The 9378-nt window shown below is 43.5% G+C and overlaps 1 non-coding gene across 1 annotated transcript; it reads right to left on the bottom strand.

Annotated features, from left to right (window-relative positions):
- Positions 1-4496: 4496 nt before the first annotated feature.
- Positions 4497-4549, bottom strand: LOC120026592. Its single transcript, XR_005473164.1, has one exon. It is a non-coding gene; the product is annotated as a U7 small nuclear RNA (small nuclear RNA).
- Between the last annotated feature and the right edge of the window lie 4829 nt (positions 4550-9378).

Below are 9378 nucleotides of genomic sequence, written 5' to 3'. Positions count from 1 at the left end.
GGGGAAGCTAGCTATGGTTGCATCTTAAATGGCACCATATTTACTTTATGGTGCACTACTTTTGACCAAGGCCCATAGCCCTGAATAGGGAATAGGGTACCGTTTCAGACAGCCCCAGTCTTCCTCTATGGACGGATAGGATTGTCGTCTCTCCTCGGCGTTTTCTGGTCCGATCCTGTTTTCCATTTATTGAGGAGCAAAAAACGGTTTGTGGAAAGAAAAAGTGTTTGACATGAGAAGCTACTAAAAACAATGACGTGCGAGTCATTGGGGTATGTTTGGGAGTGAGACACGGGAGCTTGATTGGTGTTTGTGTGTACTAGGGCTGAAGGGCTCAGTGGCTTGGCTCTGTGAAGGGGAAACTATGTGACACTGTGTCTTTAGGGTATCCTCTCTCTCTCTCTCCCCCTCTCTGTGTCTGTCTTGCTCCCCCTCGCTTTCTTTCGATGTATCTCTCTCTGTGTCTCTACCTCCCTCCCTCTCCCTCTATTTTATCTCTCGCTCTCTCTCTCTGAATCACTCTCTCCCTCTCTATCTTTCCCTCCTCTTCCTATTGACGAATACACTGTTTCTCAGTCCATTATTCCCTGTTCTACCTTTTGAGCGATTTCACAGCACCCTGAATTATTGAAGTTGCAGATACAAAAAGAAAAAAAGTGAACAACCCCCACCCACCACACACACACACACACACACACACACACACACACACACACACACACACACACACACACACACACACACACACACACACAGACACACACACACACACACACTCTTCTTGAGAGCCACACTGTCTGCCTGAGTAGCAGCATATGTTTGGTAAGAGAATAAACAGGCATTTCATAATCCCAATGTACAGTAGGTAAGCTGATTTGTGAGAGACTGAGCCTGCATTCCCAAATGGCACCCTATTTCCTATTATAGTACACAGGACCCTGATCTAATGCAGTGCACTATAAAGGGAATGTGGTGCCATTTGGGATGCACCGACTGAGTTAGCGAACACAAGGGAACACCTAGTCAGTTGCACAACTGAATGCATTCGACCGAAACGTGTCTTCAGCGTTTAACCCAACCCCTCTGAATCAGAGAGGTGCGGGGGGGCTGCCTTCCTCATCCACTGCACTGAGGGAGCAGTTGTTGTCGGTTAACTGCCTTGCTCAAGGGCAGAATGGCAGATTTTTCCACCTTGCCGGCTCGGAGATTCGAACCGGCAAAGCTCTTAACCGCTAGGCTACCTGCTAACACGCTCCGCAGAGTGTATAAAACCCAAGGGGAAGACGTGTGACATCGTAACACGCACAAATGATCAAAAGCCTTATGCTCTAAATCTTTCATCAGTAGTTCTTCATGTCAGGCTTTAGTGAAACATCATGCACCTGTCTAATCCTGTTTAATACATCTTCAGGTCTTTAGTCTTCATTCGCCTTTCAGTCTAAGTTAACGTGGCCAAAAAAATGATCTGCTGATCTGTCCAAAAAGAGACATGCAAATATCAAATCTATGAGCCTGGTGAAAGATAATTATCCCAAGTCTTATAACCCGTTATGACTGCCTCGTGTAATGCAATATATTGTACATGTATTTGAAAGTGTTACCAGTGTATGTACTGTAAAAGCAAATCACCTGTGTCTCCTATACCTCACCTCTATTTCTCTCCCTATTTGCTCACGTATCTTCGCCTCAGATCCTCCAGAGGTGGTCAGGTGACCATAGAGTTAGACAACTGCGCTGAGGCTAAGCTCATGAACCATTTGATCATCAGCACAGGGTCAGCTCAGCACCAACACCAGGTACAGAAGATGTTGTTCTGTGGCAGCAGCGTTTGATGCTTTAACTGCTGCTGTTCATCTCTCCTTGTCGGTTCTTGGTGGTTCGGATGAGGCCTGGGTGAGGGGGGCAGCCCAGGGTGTGTCTGAGGAGGCGAAGAGGGACGAAGGGTGTTGGTGCCCTTGCCAGGCGTGTTGATTAGTTGGAAGATGCCTGGTTGGAGGGGCAAAGGGGCACCCCTGCCAAGGCAGAGAATGAATCATCAGCCAGGCGTCCAGACCAGCCCAGACGTGCCCCTCCTAAATAATACACGGGGTGCATTGGAGTCCCACCTCCCTGCCACACACACACACCCTGTCTCGCTGAGATCCTGAAACGCCCTATTTTATATGGTCATTTAGCAGACCAAAACCACATATCCAAAGTGACAGAACTGTAAAATTGACAGTGACATACTGTATATTCAGTTGGCCCGTATGGGAATCAAACCCACAACCCTGCACCATTCTCTTACTAACCCACTGAGCCATTGAAGCTACTCATTAGCTCGGGCCTGCCCCATGCTTCCTGTTGTGTAGTCACTGGGCTAACCAACGCGGCTGACCGTCTCTCTGCAGGATCCAGGGTACGTCAGGGAAATGTTTGGTCAGCTGCAGCCAGGTCTGTTATCCTCCTCTGTTCCCTCTCCTCCCCTCCTCCACTCTTCTCCTCCCTCTCTCAGTCTGAGATGATAGAGCAGGTGTTGGGAGCAGAGCTTAATGGGCTCTCTATACCATCTCTCTCTCTCTCTCTCTACCATCTCTCTCTCTCTCTCATCTCCTCTGAAGATTCCCCCTCTTCTCTCCACAACATTAAAAACTAATTTAAAAGTGATTAAGCCCTCACCACACCAACATACTGAAATAACCTTTTGACATTAATTTGTTTGAATTTGGGAGGTTGGGAGATATTGCTTTCTGTTGTGATTGATGTGTCTTGGGCCCGAGGCAAACAACAAATACACACACAGACAACATTCTTTATCCAAGTGTACTTTAAACGGGTTTTGGTTTTGCTTTGTGTTGCAATATACCGTAGCTTGAGAGGATTAGCAAACATTCCTGCTGCAACTTTTCCTTAAAAGGGAAAAAACTGTGTTGTTACTAAACGTTGAGACTTGCTGCCAAATTCTTGTCCGGTATAATACAGTGAGATCAACACTGGAACATTTTAACAGCATGCACTTCATGTGTTTATTTCATCTGTGAGTGAGCTGCTACTGGGGGCAAGAGTGTGTGTGTGTGTGTGTGTGTGTGTGTGTGTGTGTGTGTGTGTGTGTGTGTGTGTGTGTGTGTGTGTGTGTGTGTGTGTGTGTGTGTGTGTGTGTGTGTGTGTGTGTGTGTGTGTGTGTGTGTGTGTGTGTGTGTGTGTGTGGTGGGGGAGGGCTGGGGCGGTGTCTCTTATATCGGGTTGCATTTGAGTATCCTTCCTCATATCACATCGCCTTCCATACAGTATGTTTAGTTCTATCGTGTGATTGGCCAATATTCTATGACACACCATATCGTTCTCAGATTGATTTACATTTCCAGTCGTGTTGCTTTCTAGGGATTTTCAGACAAATCTTTAATTTAACTAGGCCACTTTTCCATTCTGGCAAAGCTAGGTAATGGTTATGGGAGTTAAATAAATAAAAACATTTGCCCCACAAGAAGTTACAGCTAAACATAGAAAACCACTCTGTAGCTAGACAGGCTAAGAGGCAGGTAGACCATTTCTATATAAACAGCTCAGCAGATCACAGGACCTAAATATAATAGGCCTGAAGCAGCTCTAGCCTTTACCTCAGTCACTGGTTTCATCCCAAATGACACCCTATTACCTATATAGTGCACTACTTTTGACCAGTGTCCATAGGGTGCCATGTAGGGAATAGGGTGCCATTTGGGACACAATCTACAGTCATATCAGTTCCTCTTAAAAATAGACCCTGTGAATTTCTGCTTTTTTCTCCTCTGCCCCCAGGGAGACTGGGTTATTTCTGAAGCTTAAACATGACTATTTTTACTTGGAAACTGTCATGACAAGGTCTCCTGATTTAAAATGACTCTCAGTCTTGTCTCCAACACCTCTCTTTCTCTTTCTTTCTAACCCCTCTCTTCATCTTTCTCTCACACGCCCAGTCGTCTCTCTCTCTCCCAAACACCACCTCGCTCTTCTTTTCCTTTCTCTCTTCGCCCTCTCTCCTTCCCTTTTCCTCTCCCTCTCCCGTGATGTGCAGTCGTTCAGCTCAGGGTTAGAGGGTAGGGAAGGATAATTACACCTGAGATCTGGCATTGATCCGTCATCATAATTCCACAGCAGTCCACAGCATTACTCCACAGCAGTCATCGCCACAGCTGGCTCATGTGGTGGGGGGTGGGGAGATCAGCTCCACAATCCTGCTATCATATGCACATTATAAACCACACTCACATTTGACATATTTCAGCAGTTTTTCAATATCTATTATATACACTGTATAAACTTAGTCCACGCATATGTTCTGAAAGGATTTTTTCTTCACCCGCCATCTCCAACATAAAAAAAGACCATAGTATACTATGGTATAAATACTATAGTATTCTCTGTAGTGTTTTTTCTGACTTTACTGTAGTATACTGTAGTATTTACTGTCGGGTTTTTGTGGACATTACTGTGGTATTTAATATAGTGTTTTGTTGTATTATCTTTGACATAGAAGTGGAGGCTTTCTCCTTCAGAAAACCTACTAGAGAAATACTGAAAGAGCACATTTCCCATAACCTGTAGGTAGGTAGGACTGGGGTCTGAACGGATAGTTCAGACCTTCTGCTCTTTTCTATAACCTGTAGGTAACACAATATTTGATCTATACTTAGCACGTAGGTTTCTCACTTATGGGTGGCACAAATTGGGATATGGGGTAGGGGAATGGTCAGGGTATATGCAAATGTAATATTGTAGTATATACCAGTTAAAAAAGTGTAGTATTTTTGCGGACTGTATTGTTTTGTGGACATTACTGTAATATTTACTACAGTGTTTTTTTGCAGATAATACCGTAGTATTTAGTACTATAGTATACTACAACATTCCATCGTAAGTACTACACATTATCGAGGGATACTACAGTGTATAGTATAGTATTATACAGTATACTACAGTTTACTATAGAATTCTATAGTAAGTATTGTAGTATTCTATAGTAAACTGTAATTGTTCATGTGGGCGTCTTTAGAAACTCCACAATCCTGATACCATATTCACATTAGCAGAACAGACCATGCTCACATTTTAAGCATTTCAGGAGTTTATTCTATCTCCACTACATCTAATGGTTTCATTTTGGTCCATGCACCACAAGTTCCAAGCGCCGAGGTTTTTCGACAACTGTTTTTTGAAAGGAGTTCTCTACACCCACCGCCACTCAGTGCCATCTTCTTTAGTCTATCCATCCACTTTACACATACACATTTGATTTCTATGGACAAACGCATAGTCATCATGGAACCCGAAACCCCTTCAGATCCTTCAGTGTTTAAGAGGATCCGTACTGAGAATGCTGACTGACTGGGAATGCTGCACCACACGTGACCCCAGTAACTATAACTCTGGTCATGAACTGTACGGAACTCTTTGGTGTAGGAACATGATTTAGGAACACGTTGACCCCTAGGAGGTCATAAAAGGGGAGGTGAAGTCTGGAGCACAACATTCCTACCGCGTCCCAAATGGCACCCTATTCCCTATTTAGTGCACTACTTTTGACCAGAGCCCAGAGGTGCACTAAAAAAAATGGAATAGGGTGCCATTTGGGACACACCCTACGCTAGATGATGCACACGCTCATTCCCCTCATAGAGCTCTCTTATAAATGCCTAGTTGTTATGGGCTCCTTTGGTTCTTCACTGAGACCATGAGAAGGGTCTTTGTCTAACTTTATCTAATATCTGTGAGACAAACTTCCCTGGGGGGAATCACAAGAGATATATTTCATTAATCCTCCTTACTCATCAAGTCTCTTCTTTATTTCCTTTTCTTTTCTCGCTGCAGTGATGAAAGTCTCGAAAATAGCCAGGAGCAACAGCTCAGGTAGCTTGTCTACAGGAAACCCAAACCTGTTTTAAAGCAGTCAGACACTTAAATCATAGACAGAGCTAAGGTGAGCTACTAGTCACAATCACCCTGCAAAATGTACTGAACCTCTCCAAAACACTCAAAAGCAAGAGCTCAGTCATGACCTGTTTTGAAGCTCAGACACTTAAATCATTCCCCTGGTTACCGGAGTCAAAGCTGAGGTGGGAGAGGAGCGCTTAGGTGAAGTGAGGTGAGTTACAGTACAAGTAACACATCACAACCAACCAGCATCGTATGTGTCTGAGAGGCAGATGTTGAAAACAAACCAAGTTTAATTTTGTTCTCAATGACAACCAACAACATGGTTCTGTAGCCTACTACAAAATACTGTTTACTCATAGAATATGCCAGAAGAGTTTTAATACTCCCTCGAAATCCAGACTGAATTATGTTATGGTTTACTGTTGTTTGAAACAAATTTGAAACGGAGGTGAATTCAGGTATGATTTCCAGGCGAGGAGAAATATAGAGAAATGTGTGCTCATTTTGTAGGCTATTACAACAGTGTTCCACAGATGGCCATGTTTCCCTGTTCTAGCACTCTGTCTGCTAAAGCCATCCACTCTCCCATTATCCATCCACCGGGCACTGTTTAGTGTTAAGGGTGACAGGGAGTGGGTGACACCCCATAAACACCACCCTCTAGAATTTAATGAAATTTAACCTTTGTGTTTGTTTCGCTCGGCCTCGTATTGCTGCATTCATCGCAGTGTGTAAATCAAAGTTGGTTGGAACATACTGGTCTTTAACAGTGTCATGAAATCTGAAAATAACATTTTAATTTGGGGTATAAAAACGATATGTTAAAGAACGACACAAATAAAAGAGTATGAGACGCTACTGACTGACAAGCCTGCTGTTCCATGTCAAACTCACATGTGCATTGACTGTTCACTGACAAATTAGAGTGACTGCCCCTAAAATGCAACTAATCCCTTTGAAAAACAGCCTATGTGGCATCAAAAACATATATTCTACTGTCAAAATTGACTACAAAGTGTAAATAGGATAATTTTGGTCATAATGTCAGTATCCTCTAAAACTGAGTTTGGAACCTCAGTGTGTCACACCAAATAAATTAAGATTGTGTTTGGACTTCAATTATGTCAACAAATCCTGCCCCCTTTTGCCAAGCTCCACGTGGAAATCGCCCCTCCACCCACTTCGCTTCCCTTCATTGAATGGGGCTCTTCTTGTTTCATCGCCCCCAACGCGTTCAAAAGATCACAGGCCCTATGCGGATTGACCGTGCCTCCACAGCCAACGTTCTATGGTTTCCATACCCTGCCGAAGAACCTAAGTATGCGGTCGGCAGGGTTGGGGAGTAACGGGGATAACAAAAAAACGGTAACTGTAATCAAACCATATGTGTTTGATGGATCGCGGGAAAAGAGCAGGAATAGGCTTTTGTAGGCTGCAGTCCAAGCTATGTCTTCCAATGGTGCGACTGCTGTCGGCATCCAAAGATTATCTAACTTGAATAAACGCTTGGAGGTAAGGATGACAGCAGTAGTTTAGTCTACGGCGATACGGATATAACTTATTATTGATATCTATATAGCGCATTGATGTGAATCACACTGCTGCTCTCTCATTTAGCTATTTGCGCCGTACGGATTGTGGCTGTTGTGGATGGCTGTTCACAAATCTAAATGTGGATTTGAACCCAATAATGATTCAATTCAAGAAGTTTAAGCTGCTTATCAATCATTGTTTTTGAAACCAGTGGACAGCCAGAGAAAAATGTGCTCTTGCAACAGCTGCATAGTGCGGATCCCAGCCTATGGAATAAAAGTGGGGCTTTTATTGCTCAATCTAATTCATGCTGATAAAATGGACACACAAAACTTGCACACTTTTGATAGACTTAAAGGGGCAATCTGTAGTTGCTACATACATTTTTTTACTAATAAAAATAAAGAAAAATCCTGAAATTAATATATATATATATATATATATATATATATACAGTTGAAGTCGGAAGTTTACATATACTTAGGTTGGAGTAATTAAAACTCGTTTTTCAACCACTCCACAAATTTCTTGTGCACAAACTATAGTTTTGGCAAGTCGGTTAGGACATCTACTTTGTGCATGACACACGTCCTTTTTCCAACAATTGTTTACAGACAGATTATTTCACATATAATTCACTGTATCACACTTCCAGTGGGTCAAAAGTTTACATGCACTAAGTTGACTGTGCCTTTAAACAGCTTGGAAAATTCCAGAAAATTAAGTCATGACTTTAGAAGCTTCTGATAGGTTATTTGACATCATTTGAGTCAATTGGAGGTGTACCTGTGGATGTATTTCAAGGCCTACCTTCAAACTCAATGCCTCTTTGCATCAAGGGAAAATCTAAAGAAATCAGCCAAGACCTCAGAAAGAAAATTGGAGACCTCCACAAGTCTGGTTTATCCTTGGGAGCAATTTCCAAATGCCTGAAGGTACCATGTTCATCTGTACAAACAATAGTATGCAAGTATAAACACCATGGGACCACGCAGCCATCATACTGCTTAGGAAGGAGACGTGTTCTGTCTCCTAGAGATGAACGTACTTTGGTACGAAAAGTGAAAATCAATCACAGAAAAACAGCAAAGGACCTTGTGAAGATGTTGGAGGAAACAGGTACAAAAGTATCTCTATCCACAGTAAAATGAGTCCTATATCGACATAACCTGAAAGGCCGCTCGTCAAGGAAGAAGCCACTGCTCCAAAACCTCCATAAAAAAAGCCAGACTACGGTTTGCAACTGCACATGGGGACAAAGATCGTACTTTTTGGAGAAATGTCCTCTGGTCTGATGAAACAAAAATAGAACTGTTTGGCCATAATGACCATCATTATGTTTGGAGGAAAACGGGGGAGGCTTTGCTTGCAAGTCGAAGAACACCATCCCAACCGTGAAGAACGGGGGTGGCAGCATCATGTTGTGGGGGTGCTTTGCTGCAGGAGGGACTGGCAAAAGCATACTTCCAAAGTTGTGGCAAAATGGCTTAAGGACAACAAAGGTATTGGAGTAGCCATCACAAAGCCCTAACCTCAATCCTTTAGAAAATGTGTGGGTGTAACGGATGTGAAATGGCTAGCTAGTTAGAGGGTACGCGCTAATAGCGTTTCAATCAGTTACGTCACTTGCTCTGAGACTTGAAGTAGGGTTTCTTCTTGCTCTGCAAGGGCCGCGGCCTTTGTGGAGCGATGGGTAACGATGCTTCCTGGGTGACTGTTGTTGATGTGTGCAGAAGGTCCCTGGTTCGCGCCCGTGTCGGGGCGAGGGGACGGTTTAAAGTTATACTGTTACATTGATGCTGTTGACCCGGATCGCTGCGGAAAAGTAGGAGGTCGAAAGGGAGGTGAGTGTAACGGATGTGAAATGGCTAGCTAGTTAGCGGGTACGCGCTAATAGCGTTTCATTCGGTCACGTCACTTGCTCTGAGACCTGAAGTAGGGTTTCTCCTTGCT

The sequence above is a fragment of the Salvelinus namaycush genome, chromosome 31, assembly GCF_016432855.1.
Source record: "Salvelinus namaycush isolate Seneca chromosome 31, SaNama_1.0, whole genome shotgun sequence".
NCBI classification, from domain to species: Eukaryota; Metazoa; Chordata; class Actinopteri; order Salmoniformes; family Salmonidae; genus Salvelinus; species Salvelinus namaycush.
The sequence above is the reverse complement of the archived record's forward strand: the minus strand, read 5'-3'. Positions and strand labels throughout refer to the sequence as shown.